At 38.4% G+C, this 15,120-nt stretch overlaps 1 protein-coding gene across 2 annotated transcripts in view; it reads left to right on the forward strand.

The window, feature by feature from the left end:
* Positions 1 to 15,120, forward strand: part of Sm (heterogeneous nuclear ribonucleoprotein L) — a 336,552-nt gene that overhangs the window by 210,359 nt on the left and 111,073 nt on the right. The gene's annotated exons all lie outside the window — the stretch shown is intronic.

A 15,120-nucleotide genomic window follows, 5' to 3' on the forward strand; every position in this document is an offset into this window, starting at 1 on the left:
ACACGGGATGTACGTATGATTTAACGAGTGTTGTCGACTACGTAAGAAAATTTTCGAATCTGTCGATTAGTTTTCAGAGAGGTGTAACGTTTTATGATTCGATGCGTGTAAAGTGGGCTGGTTTCTTCGTTGAGTTTACGAAACATTTTTCTAGCAAAAGGGAGTGAAAATTATCGCTATTGGTGGATCTAGCGAGCTCTGATTCGTAGGGAAGTTCACGAGTGTATTTCTAGACAAAAAGAAGAACGAAAAATATCTGGTGAGAGTAAAATGATCGCGTAACGTTACGAAGCGTATTAGCCAACCATACGTGTTTCCATTGCGTTTGTGACCTGATTGCAGCGGGTGTAGAAAACCTCCCGATTGCAACACTCGACCAAATTAGGAGTGGAAACGGAACAAACGAGAAATTCGAATATTCTGAACTCCAGACGAAACTGTTTCGACGGTGTAGGTTCGATTTACGTAGGGTTTCGTGTCTCGTTCTTTGCGAGCGACTGGTTCGTCAAATGTTTCGTTCGAGAGTCGTCGAGATCGAGTAATACGAATAAGAAGCGAAACATCGTTTAGCGAACGCGCTCGAGAATCCAATTTTCACGACGAAATTGAGTTTATAATTGGCCCCGCGGCGTGTCCGGCACGGATCGATTAACACGCAGTTCATTAAAAATGTTTACGCGTTTTTATCAATTTTTTTTGTTTTTCTTTTTCTCCCCACCGAAGAATGTCCTTTTCAGAGAGACGCTCGTGCAATTTAACGATCCGCAAGGTCGCGATAAGAAAAATATCGGGAACTGTAATTACAATACTTATATAAATTTGCGTCGGTAAAATCGTTTACACGCATCCCGGAGTAATTATTTTAATTTCGTTTTTATCCGAACGAAGGAAAAACGAAATTGATGAATCTTAAATTCAATTTCTACATTCCATTCTCTTTTTGTCACTGTAGAATTCAATTTGCATACAAATTGCACGGTTTTTATGCATTCTGCGAAATATCTTACGGACAGATATATATTACAAATGTATAATAACATGGTAGATGAGATGGGACAAAATTGATTCGAACAGAAAATGTCGAATTGAATATTTTATTCGACGGTTAAATAAAACAAAATCCTGATTCCTTTTTACCCTCTAATTAAATTTCTAATTTCTATTCTACAAGTAATAGAAATTTTGTCAATCTCTGGACTATGGGATACTAGTACACAATTTTCCATAAGATACATAAGGCATATTGGACAACTGGGTACTGTAAAAAATTAAGATGACACGAATGAAACAAAATTCTAATTCCTGATTCTTTTTTACCCTCTAATTAGATTTCTAACTTTTATTCTACGAGTAATAGAAATTTTGTCAATCTCTGGACTATGGGGTACTAGTACACAATTTTCCATAAGATATTATACATAAGGCATATTGGACAACTGGATACTGTAAAAAATTAAGATGACACGAATGAAACAAAATTCTAATTCCTGATTCCTTTTTATCCTCCAATTAAATTTCTAACTTTTATTCTACAAATAATAGAAATTTTGTCAATCTCTGGATTATGAGATACGAGTACACAATTTTCCACAAGATACATAAGGCATACTGGACAACTGGGTACTGTCAAAAATTAAGATAACACAAATGAGACAAAATCCTGATTCTTAATTCCTTTTTACCCTCCAATTAAATTTCTAACTTTTATTCTAGGAGTAATACAAATTTGGTCAATTTCTGGACTATGGGATACTAGTACACAATTTTCCACAAGATACATAAGGCATACTGGGAAACTGGGTACTGTCAAAAATTAAGATAACACAAATGAGACAAAATCCTGATTCTTAATTCCTTTTTACCCTCCAATTAAATTTCTAACTTTTATTCTACAAATAATACAAATTTTGTCAATCTCTGGACTATGGGATACTAGTACACAATTTTCCATAAGATACATAAGGCATATTGGAAAACTGGGTACTCTCAAAAATTAAGATAACACAAATGAGACAAAATCCTGATTCTTAATTCCTTTTTACCCTCCAATTAAATTTCTAACTTTTATTCTACAAATAATAGAAATTTTGTCAATCTCTGGATTATGGAATACGAGTACACAATTTTCCACAAGATACATAAGGCATATTGGGAAACTGGGTACTGTAAAAAATTAAGATAACACGAATGGAACAAAATCCTACTTCTCGAGACCGATAGGAGTCACGATCGATCGTGAAATTGAATCATTTTCGACAACGCGTCGCTCGCGAGTGGCAAAAACGGTCTGGAACGATCGCGGCGCGTCCTATTCTTAGTCGCTCGTTTCTCGTGTCGTAAAAGCTTGGCGATTTCGTACGGTTCGCAGGAGTGCACGCATGCACTCGGACAGCGAGGTTGCAACTGCGGAACATTGTACGCGGAACGCGGTTAAATGCGGTTTCCACTTTACTCAACTTCGACTAACGACTCCGACGATCCAGCGACGTGTCACTTTTGTTGTTCCTGTCCCCTTATTTTCGTCCTTCCGTTTAGCGAACACGTGTTTACACGCTGGGTATATGAACTGCGAACACCGAAACGAAGAAAAAGAGACCGGCGACGAAATTATAATGGGCCCGCGGCCGCCCGCGCGGGAATCTTGGCGTACGTCGTCCACCTCGAGCGTACTCCACCTAATCCAGCCATAAGTTCCTTTACGAGTAAATTGGGACATCGCGAGCAGAATAGGAAACATTTTCAACGCTTCGCCAGCTCGACTGGCTCGAGTTTCGCCCGACCAACAGCTGGACATCGCTTTCTTCGGGATCTGCACTCGACACGTGACTTAACTTACACTGGAGCAAAAAAGTACTCGTACACTGTGCTATAAAGAAATTTCTCTAACCTACAAGTTTGATTTTAATGAATGCGCGTGAATCATACCAGGCCGCGTGTAACATAATTTTTTTTGTCGAAAGTGTTCTCGAGAAGATAAAATTCAAGGTTTCTCCATTTTTTTTTTTCATACAATTTTATCGGGGGACTTTTTTTCACAGTTGAACGATAGAGCGTTAAAAAGTAGTTATAAGAAAAATGAAAGTCGTTGCATATGAAAAGTTGCATTAAGAATATAAAAAAAAAAAATATTGAAACCTTCGAGACTCGATTTCACCTTCTGAAAAAAATTTCTCTGTGTATGCAATATTATGCTCTACACGCACGCAAACTTTCATTAAAATCAGTTTTACAGTTAAGAAGAATTTTTTTATAATACAGCGTAAAAATACTTTTTGGAGCAACTTTCTTGCAATACCTCTTCTGGTTTCGGTACAAGGGACCTTTTATTCAGTTTTGAGATTCCCAATCGTGTAGTTGACTGTGTACCTATTGTTGAGACGATAAAACTTAAGAATTCACCTAGAATCTTAGGTGATACGGAACTTTTTTACGTTGATTACACTGGAACATCTGTGGGATTTCAAAGTTGCATCGCAAGACTTTCTCGAGAGAACACTGAGCCGTTTCACGAATGCTCGTGTATCGGCTGTGGAATTTTGTACCGTGGAATGTTTCTTTTTCTCCACAAATGAAATAGAAATAACAATAATAGTAGTAGTAATAGTAGTAATAATAATAATAACAACAACACGTGACAAAAATTACGACCGTTCTCCTATAGCACGATATTCTTACAACACGGTACAAAAATTACATAACCATCATTTTGTTTATCAGCCAGCAGCTATTGAAACGAATTCAACGAGCGAAAAAATTGGCATTCGAAGCAAACATTAAACGTATATGCGTAAAAATGTTGAAGGTGACGATAAGAACTTACGAAGAAGTTTGATATTTTTTACGATGAAAAAAATATAAAAAATCAAATGTGTATTATTTTGACGGTACTTCGAATTATGAAAAAAATTGTTTGAATTAAGTGGTCCACCTTATATGAATATGTGTGTGTGTACGTTTTTATAAAATCCAGTCTTGTTTGGTGTCTGTCAGTGTTATTTTTAGTTTCAATAAACACGAATAGCTATGAACACGATAATGGTGACCAGGTGTGCTGCGAAACGAGGAAATCTCCCAAATGTTTTGACTAATCGGTATTCATTTGTCCAGTCAATAACACGTAGTAAATGACGTCTCTGTTGAAACGATGCCATCTTTTGCAGATCAACACGAGCTTACGTTTTAATTTATTTTTATCAAGGTTATTCGGACTATTCAAATTTTGATGAGACTTGTAGCTCGTGTTCTCCAGCTCTGGCCGCAGTTTGCAATCAAACTGATTCAAATCTGGGCTACCAGAGGGTCGGTCTTCAGTCGAAATGAACTCTGGAACATTGTTCCATAGCCACTCTTGAGTTGTTTTTACTTTGTGACCCGGGGCGAAGTCTTGTTGGAAATGCCACTTTAGTCTTTGGAAGAGAGCCACATTCGGGAACTTTACTACCCCTTTCGGAACACCTCTTTAATAGACTCTGGTGCCTATAAATCATTAAACGAATCATTATTCTGTCAAATTACCAACCTTGAATTATCGTCTACAATTGTACTCTTTCTTTCGGACCTGTATTTTAGACACTAGAGTACAGTTAACTAATAATTTTCTTTTTCTAATACACGATGTGAAGTATATCGAGGAAAGTCATCTCATAGTTACACAGGAGTGCATATATGCATAGCACGTATATACATATATATTTTTTACAGTGCGTTTAACGAAATAGTTTATCGTCCGAAACGGTTAAGAAAACTGGATGAAAATCTACCCTAATTATTAGAAGTTCGTCAATCCTCTATAACACTATGTAACTTTAACGTCAGATAACCATATTGTCATATATTTATATTTTCCAAGTACAACGTCACTTTTGTACTACTTCAACGCCGTCTCATTGTATTTTTTACAAAAGCGAAAACTAACTCTAGGTATTACTTAATCTGTTCACAAAAGCTACTCCCTGCAATCTCTCGAACCAATTATGAACCCACTTGGCAGATTTTTTTCCATTAAACTTCACCTTTCGATTCATCTTCTCATCACGAATCTTCGTCTCATTGTCTAACCTTTCACAAAAACAAAAACTAACTCTATTATTCGATCCATTCACAAAAGCTACTCCCTACAACCTCTCGAACCAATTATGAACCCACTTGCAGATTTTTTTCCATTAAACTTCACCTTTCGATTCATCTCCCCGTTACAAACCTTCGTCGATGTCTCGTCGCGAAACATTCAACAGAAGAAGAGAAAAATAATTTAGATCACAGAGAATTTCGAGAGCACACTACAAGACAACCACGATTTCATAATTGTTGCATCTCTTCCCACGTTGAACAATTCGTAACGCAAATTGGATCGTTTGACTTGCAATCGTCTCGCGATCGAGTAAGGGAGACGCGCGAGGTGGTTAATAAAACCGTGGTTCCCGAGTGTCAACGTTCAAGTATGCAGAAATGCTTCGATTATTCAAAGTTTTACGACGAGTACCGGCCGCGACCGGCCCGATACAAACTTTAAATCCATTTAGATCTCGTAAACGTCGCTGAAACGCCTCGCGGCGTAAATTTCCGCGAGCGGGGCATTCGCGAGACATACGGTCCTGTTAGTGTGACCGTAAATCCGCGTTATAACGAGGGAGGGAAGAACGTCGTCTCTTGACGGTTTGAAAACCGATCCGTTGATTTTACAATGTACGAGGCACCGGTCCCGCGATCGGTGTATTTGGCGTCCCCTCGCCAATCCCATTGTTTATCGGGGGATCTTTTACGATTATTCTCCAGCAACTTTGGCAACGTGTCAACCGTCCAGATTGACGGGAGGCGACTTGCACGGATCTCGACATCTGTTGGTACACACTGCCAGCCGAGGCCGTGTCATACACGCTCGCGTTTTATCGCCGTCCAGGTGACTATTTTTATGGGAAAAAGATGACTATTTTTTACGACCAGATCGTTTAGCAGTTGTTTTACGAAGGCAACTTATCGCGCGCTGTTACTATCGTCGCTCGTTAGCCCCGTGTTTCTACAGTGTGATCCCGTTCGAACGCGATGGATCGAACTGTTCGTGACATTTTTTAATGGAGAGGAATAGTGGTGCAGGTTTCGAGGGGAAAATGGAAGAATAGAGATGGTATATCTCCAAGGAGGTAGCATACTCTTTAAGTATGAAATTTGGATTGAACTATTCGTGGAATCTTTAAAGGGAGAAAAATAGTATAGCAGGTTTCGAGTGGAAAATGTACGAATAGAGATGGTATATCTCCAAGGAGGTTAATTTAATTTTTAATCGTGTGTACGGTTTTTTGTAGCATACTCTTTAAGTATGAAATTTGGATCGAACTATTCGTGGAATCTTTAAATGGAGAAAAATAGTATAGTAGGTTTCGAGTGGAAAATGTAAGATTAGAGATTCTATATCTCTAGGAGGTCAATTTAATTTTTAATCGTGTGTACGGTTTCTTGTAGCAGAATTTTGAAACTTTGAGGTACATGTATCTAAAAGTTGTAGTTTACGTATAAAATTTGAACAGAACTATTTGTGAAATTTTTAAATAGAGAAGAATAGTATTGCAGGTTTCGAGTGGAAAATGTAAGAATAGAGATACCATATCTCTAGGAGATTAATTTAATTTTTAATCGTGTGTACGGTTTTTTGTAGCAGAATTTTGAAACTTTGAGGTACATGTATCTAAAAGTTGTAGCTTAAGTATAAAATTTGAATAGAAATGAAGAAAAATAGTATAGCAAATTTCGAGTGGAAAATGTAAAAATAGAGATTCTATATCTTTAAGATCTCTAAAATTTCATTTTTAATCGTGTGTACGGTTTTTTGTATCAGAATTACGAGACCGTTTGAAGTACGTGCATCTGAAACTCGTTTAAGTATGAAATTTCAAATTGCACGATAATTAGTCGCACGATAAACGGCTACCTTATTCGTCAATTAGAAGTACAATAGAATTAATTGGGGAACAAAGGTATCCGCGTAAGAGGATTTTCGTACAATAGAACAAGTGGTTGGCACATGATTTCATTTAATACTTCAAATAAAATGAATAGAGTTTGTTCGTAGATAACCTTTTCGTGTTTGATTGGTCCACTTACGGGTATTCTTTCGTTTCTCGATCGAACGAACCACTGAAATACAGTTTAAATTGTTCTTCGTCATTGAAGTCTTTCGATTTGAAGTACAATCTGCTGTTTGCATTTGCTCTAAATAGTTTCCAATAGTTTCTGTTTCTTTTGTACCGGTAATGATCGATATTTCAGCAGTATATTTTTATGATAAAATTGCGTATCCTCCTTGTTCAAGTTTCTTAATTATGTTACATTTTTCTTTACTTTGTACAATTCTTGTACAGTTCTTCAATTGTCGATACATATCCGGATAATTCTTACATAGTTCCTCGATCATCGATACATGTTTATATAATTCTCGTACAGTTCTTAAATTATCAATACATATCCAGATAATTCTTATACAGTTCTTCAATTATCAATACAGTTTTTATATAGTTCTTTGGTAATCTCGGATATAGAAACCCTTCTCAAACTTTCTTTCATTTCTCGAAACCCTTTCGCTCTTTTGTATTAAGTCTTCAGTGACCAAAAATTAACAATTAGAAATTTAAAAAACAAGCTAAATTTGTCAAAAAGTTAGTAAAATGACAAATACACGTATAAAAAAATAAACAACCTTCCAATTAAAATATCAGTGCACTTGGAACTAAATTTTGAGAACTTTATCCCCTCTTTTTTCGAATTCTCGATCGTCAATCCTTATCACCGAACAAGTTCCGAAAAACGTTCTCAAACGTTTCGATAAATAACACGATGAGTTTCGAGAAGATTTTTCCATCCACAAGATGTATTTCGTATTTCCCTCCACTTTACGTCACTCGAGATTCTCGAGATTCTGGTACCTGGGCATATTGCTGATGGTAGCAACGTCTACGTGAACGTGGACGATCGTGTGACATGTCCTTAGGGCAAACAGAACGATCGTGATCGTCTAAACGAGCATCCAGATGGAACAACGACCGGACTGTTCGCGAGACGAGGCGATTTTGTTGAAATATGTGACGCGCACGACCGACGTTACATCGCAACGTAATCTGTTACGCTGGTTGAACGCGTGGCCGGTGTTAAACAAGCGGAAATCACAGAAATTAATATATCGGTCGCTAATGCTCGGACGGTTAACCGTACAACTATGCGAGCGCGGCGAACAGCTCCGAAACGTTGAATCACGTTATAAATCAGAGGAACCGAGCTGTGTTTTCAAACCCTAACCAATCCCCTCGTTCAGGAACAACTCGAAACCGATCTACCTCGAATCTCCTTTCTTTGGCTCTATATTTCCCCTTTTCTTTCTGCTATCCTCATAATTATCGTGATCGAAACGCTCGATTGAATCTTCTGGGAATCGAGGGAGGATTCAACGGCGTTTCATCTCGATATTGCGGTAGGCAATTACCGCATTAATATTCGTTCGTTGTTAGACGAAGGGAATTCCTTGCGTACTTGTACAATAGCGAGGTCAGCCTTTGGCGAAACTTGGGGAAATTTCATTTGGGAAAATGGAAGCGAAATTTATCAGATTCTCGAGTGTTTCTTCGGACCCCGTGGCCACAAACGTGCATCACAGAGGCCGAACAGATCTTCGGGGAATAAAGAGCTGAGGAGATCGATGCTCCATACAGTTGTTTAAAATTTCTTTTTTAATCTGCTCCTAATCGAGAAATTTACGAAAGGTGCAAGTCTTTGAGAGAATCGGTAAATTGGAGTTTAGACACCTTTCGAAAAGTGTACGGTCGAAGATCGAAAGGTGTGTAGTTTATTTTAAATACTAGGTATTGAAGAATAATGTATACATCGAATCGGTGAATTTAACATTTCTAGTGAGGATTCTTTGCGCTTGTATTTATAGTTTTGATAGTTCTTGACGCGTTTGAATAATGTTCCAGCGGTCTTGTATTTTCTCGAATTAATTTCTCTCGTCTTCGTTGAAATTTAGAATCAGACAAGGATTTGCACGATTTCCGTAAGACAGGGTTTCTCGTAAAATTTGAAATTGATATTTCGTACTGTTCCCGAGCCAGACTGTCCAGCATCGGTTTATGCAAAGGAAACTTTGTAGCGACGTCTGTGACACACTTTTCCTGCTATACCTTGCCAAATTGTAGCAAATACAGTTAATAAATATTCACAATTCGTTGCACAAATTGGTTGTCATTACTCCACACGAAGCAGAACGAATGTTGGAAGCATTTTTTCACGAGCTATGAAGTCAGTGACAGCTATACTTCTTCGAGCAAAAATTTCTCGTAACAATTAAAATGTTAACAGTTTTCAGATCGAATGATATTTTACATTGAACGAATAAATTACGAATAATTGTCGATCGAATAAACGGTGTAAATAAACAGTTATAGCGTTTTTATTCGTCGCCCTTAAGGGTAACATATTACCTCATTAAACGTCGACAAAGACGTCAAAAATATTTGAAAAAATTCTTGACACGTGTTTCTTTTATACAGAGCGAATTTTATATCTCAAATATCATCTGAACTATTTATTGCATCGAAAAATACTTCGAGCGAAAGTCGTACGGTTTCGAGGAAATAATTTAACGTATCGCGAATTTTTTACGAACAGGTAAAGTGCATTTCAAATTTAAATTCTTTCTTCGAGAAAATAGAAAGTCGAGTCGAGCGATGTACAAAAAGATAAAAGCATACGTATTCATCGAAGAATAAATCTGTCATTTTAAAAAATTTCCCAGTCGAGTCGTAAAAAAAAAAAACCACATCGAATTTGATAACTTTTATCCGCCAGAAATGTTCAATGTTTAAAGAGTTTGAACCGAATCGGTGGATGTTCGATTTCCATTCATCGAACATTCGTTGGCGACGAAACGAACATCGAAATAAATTTGCCCTATGATTACGACACGTTGATTCGCGCGCGCGCATGCGCACGTGTTGCGTGTGGGCGATTTAATTCTCGCGAGACGCGCGTTCATCTCCGTATCGGTTGATTCACGGCTGATTCATCGGCGTTTGGCTTGACCGCGCATAAGTATCATCGCGCGTTGCACAGGTGCATCGCCGATGCAACAGCGTCACCCACGCGATCCGAGCCGTTCGCGCGGGATGTAGGAAACGCGCGAGGACAGCGCCGCGTTGGCAAACGCTTCGAAAGTTTCTGTTGACGCACGAATTGTCGAGAAATCCACGGTTTCGAATAATACGCGTTGAGCGAAAGATAGTCACAGCCAAGGTTGCGACAGTCGATAATTAACGAGGCTCGTTCCTTTTAGCCCGAGTTAATAAATACCGAGTTATAAATACCAAGGTTTTCGTTTATAATTGCGTTAATATGGGAATCGTTAAGTATCTCTACCCCTACTGTGAAGTATCTCTACCTCTAGTGTGAAGTATCTGTACCTCTAGTGTGAAGTATCTGTACCTCTAGTGTGAAGTACCTCTACCCCTAGTCTGAAGTATCTCTACCTCTAGTGTGAAGTATCTCTACATCTGGTATAAAGTATCTCTACCCCTAGTGTGAAGTATCTCTACATCTAGTATAAAGTATCTCTACCTCTAGTGTGAAGTATCTCTACACCTAGTATGAAGTATCTGTACCTCTAGTATGAAGTATCTGTACCTTTAGTATGAAATATCTATACCCCTAGTATGAAGTATCTCTATTCCTAGTTACTAGTACTATTACTACCAGGATCAGAATAACTGATTCTCTTGTCGCGTTAGAATCATCGAGGATAGAGGATCAAAGGACCATATCTATGATCCAGAATCTCTAGTCTTTACCAGTTGCAATGATACTTAGTCACGAGTCGTTTTCGGTGTTTGAATTTAACACAATTAGAGATCTTGATACGGACCATGTATGCAACGTTCGACAACGTAACGCTCAGTTTAGAGACTTATCACTTCATTGATTGAGAGATCGTGAACAAACATTATCTAATCCTCGCTAGAACTCCCTCAGTAGTAGATAATGTTTGTTTACGATCTTCCAATCAATTAGGCGACAGAGGCAAGCCTTTAGATCCGTGAACGTTACATAGAGATACCAAAAGAGAGAATTGTGTCAAACTTCAACACCAAAGACGATTCTTGGCTGAATATCCTTGCAACTTTTGAAGACTAGAATCTAGTGTCCTTTAATCCTGGTTATTTTGAATCAAACTCCCTTGTAATGAGAAACACTAAAGAATGGAATTTTGTCCACCAGTACCGAGAAGTTTGACTCGGAATAATTGATCCTCTCCTCGTAATAGAATCTCATCGAGGATAGGAGCTTCTAGGCTCTAATCTTCGTCAGTTGCAAAGACGTTTACCCTTAAGTTATTTTTGCTGCTGTAGGTTAATACAATTTCATCGAAGGTAATACCTCTGGTACTTAATTAGTCTTTGAGCACGAATTTTCCACGTTGTAGCACTCGTGGATACAAAAATTCACCCCATTGATCGGAGATCACAAACTATAGAAGTGTTTTTAAACTTTTGGCTGGTAATATACCATTTTTACCCCACATAGGGTTCCTAGATGCTTTCAGAATGAAATCGAAAATTTGAAATAGAAGAAGTCAAATGTTTGGCAGAATTTTTGGACACTGTTAGGGTACTACGGAAACTTCGAATATAATTGAATTGTTTGATAGCAGTGTTTGAATATTCATACACAACTATATAAACTTCAGTACAGAATTGTTTGATCTCCAGGACAGGACTATTCGAAGTGAATCAAACTAATTGCACGTTTCGCGTTAACTGTCCCAACTACTTGCAACATTGTTATTAAACTACTACTGTAACTTGCCGCCGTTGCATATATTCTTGCATTTAGGCCATGAATCCTTGAACAACGTTGCTTGGGCTTCGAACAGTGTGTGTATGTAGACCTTTTCGAAACTTGGCTTTGAATTAAATTGCGCTTAGACAGGAACGAGTGATTGAACAACAAAGTCTGAAAATTTGATCACGTGATAGGTGTCCATGATTCTGAAAGATTAAATGGATTCTCTCGAAACTAACTAATCCTACGGACACTCGAAGTTTAGGGTACTAAACTTATCTTAACGTCTATAGGAGAATACACTCGAAATTCTCTCGCACGAGTCCACATCCTGGTTGACCTAAAACCAAGTTTCAGTCAGTTCGAAGTTGTCAGAGTACATAATGTTCATAGATATTGTCAAAGTACGTTTACACGGCGTAACGTGTACAAATCTAATCAAACTACGTAATATTTACATTCATAGCGTCTATACTTCACGAGAGTTCTCGCTCGAACTTGTTCTATCTATTGTCAAACGCTTCGTTGTCTCGTTCCCTAAAAAAAAATAGAAATAAATTAAAAAAAAAAACATCCACGTTCTTCGCACGCGCGTGCAAATAACGTTTCGAACGTAATTTTCAAACGTTCCAAATTTCGAGCCAGAGAACCCGCAAATTACCATTTCACCGTCAAACAGAAGTGTATTACAACAAAAAAAAACCAACGATTTATCGTTAAATTTCAAAACGAATCGTTTCGACGATCGACTCGCGCAATGTTGCAAATCGGAGAAATATTTATCAGAGTATTTATCAAAATGGAACGAAATTTCCACGAAACAACGTATCCCCTAATCTCGTGTTCTGGATCGTCTGACACGAGTTTTCACGATCCTGCGTCCGATCGAACGTCACTGGTTTCGTATGTGTTGAATCGCAGCCGCAGATAATACGGGACGTTTCGTTAATTGAATGCGTCCGGAAATATGCTCGGCGTTTAATTAAAATTAATGAAACCGAATTCGGGCGACGATCGTCGAAATTACGGGACCCCGATCGCCTCGTATTAATTCCCCGATTCTTGTTTTCTTTTGTACGAATTGGTAAATGACACGGTATGCGGTTTCAATTTCACAGGGTCGGGCAAAAAAATTACAAATTAATGGTAATCGGTGATCCGGCACGATGCACCATTTTCGACCGACGAATTTTCAGTGGGAAATGTTTGACGCGAATTAACGAGGGACGTTTGCGCGTAAATACTCGTGTCACGGTCCGATTCACTCCTGAATTTTTGTATCCGAGCGACAGCTACATCGATTTGCAGTGACAAACAGGACACGTGAAACACGATACGCGGCGGAGCGATTGTTGATTTTTCTTAGGCCGTATTCGACGGTTCGCAACTGTAATCGACATTTTGTTTAGGCCAGCAACACGATTTCATCGAAAATAATTATTAGTTACAGTGTCGTTAAGGACACGTTTCGTGTCGAGACTGTTCTATATCCGTGTTTCACCTTCTTGGATTAGGGCACTCGCACGTGGTCCGATGACTAACACCCTCGAAGGACATTGATGTTGGCACGATGTCTCGTTGATGAATTTGCAAGTATTTCTTCACTATTTTAGCGGTTACCCTCGTGTCGCGATACTTAAAATAACTTTGTAAACTAAATGTACTGTGCACGGTTCGAAAAGAGTTCCACGTTTGCTCCCATCTTTAACACCTCGGTAACCCCACGTTCAGGTGTTCAATGGCAGAGGTTAATTAACTCCATGGCAAACTATGACTGTGTAACTAAAAATATCTCTTGTACTTTGACCAATTAGACTCATATTTCTTACACGAGATTTCTTATCAATCGTGTACGGTACATATTACTTTCCTTCAGGTGGTCACAAAACTTATTACTATACCGTATTACTATACTGAAGAAAATGGCTTTGGATTGTATTCAAATTTGACGATGCAAATTTTTGAGGAAAGCTATTGGTGTTCGATATTCATGTTTTACGATCGGATATGGTAGAACATTTGCAAGTGATGCGCCGATTAATATTCTCGAAAGTCTACCCTTGTCAAAGAATGGTGGTTAATATTTCTATATTTATTCGATCTCGATGCTTAAATGGTACAAATTGTACAACAAATTTTACACGAATCTTTTGACTCTAATTCGAACGTTCGAGATCGACTTGGTCGAATCTAATCAGACGTTGATTAGAAATCTAGAAACAACTGTGCAGGGAATTGCCACGTGACGTAGCAGGTGACAATCGATACTCGATCCTCGTGACGTAACTTGTGGCTCCCCCGACGTTTTGCTTTGCAACTGGAAAGCGGTCAGAAGTTAACGGTGCTTCGTCGGCCAGCTTTACAGCGCTTTACACTCGGTCAAATATTGTTGAACTATTGCTCCGTACTGGACTGTGAAGTTGTTTCGCGAAGACCGTGTCGTAAACCTGGTAGTTTTAACGTCAAACTTATTTCTTTAAACGATAAACAGCCGTGTGAAATTGTAGCAATAAAAGCAACACGGATAAAGAAATTTATGGGTTAACGTAAAGATTCTGACAACGAAGCTTGAAAAAAATCAATGCTTCTCAAGAAAATTCATTAATTAAGATTAATAAAATTGTCTCATCGAGGCATTTAATCGCCTCTCGTATTCAATCATAAATAAAGGATAAAAGAATTTATCGATAACTTGAAGATCTTAACAACGAAACATCATATATTGTGATCTCTCTTCAATGGAAAAAATCCAAAGCTTCTCGAGGAAGTTTACTAATAAAATTGATCAAATTGTCAATTTTACATCCAATCGACTCTCAATCGGTTATTGTCTGACCGGTGCACAAGTAGACGAGAAAGAATAACAAGTTCGAAGAAGCAAATAAAATTCCGTGGGTTTGGAATGGCGAAAGGACGAAACCCGAGAAATTTAGCGAAAGTCTACAATTTTCGTAATAGCCGAAAGTGTACAACACGGGGACAATTTTTAACGTTGTTTTCACTTTGTTGGGCGCGATAAATCCGCGAGAAAATTCCCTCCTGAAACATAAGCATCGTTGCCAGCCGTCTCCTCTGTGTTCCGTTGGTCCCTGTCGCTCGTAAGGGAGAGATAAAAGTGAATCGGTAAGAGCGGACCATCAACTCGCTCGAGCGTTCGAACGACGAGCGTACCTCGAGCGTTTTATCGCGAACAAACACGAGAGAGAGTATCGCCGCGATACAACGACTCAGATAACAAGGATTATTCCGATAGGGAGACACTTGATTTCGTCCTCGGTTCGCGAGCGCATTGTGATCGCCACG

The sequence above is a fragment of the Ptiloglossa arizonensis genome, chromosome 10, assembly GCF_051014685.1.
Source record: "Ptiloglossa arizonensis isolate GNS036 chromosome 10, iyPtiAriz1_principal, whole genome shotgun sequence".
In the NCBI taxonomy this organism is placed as follows: domain Eukaryota; kingdom Metazoa; phylum Arthropoda; class Insecta; order Hymenoptera; family Colletidae; genus Ptiloglossa; species Ptiloglossa arizonensis.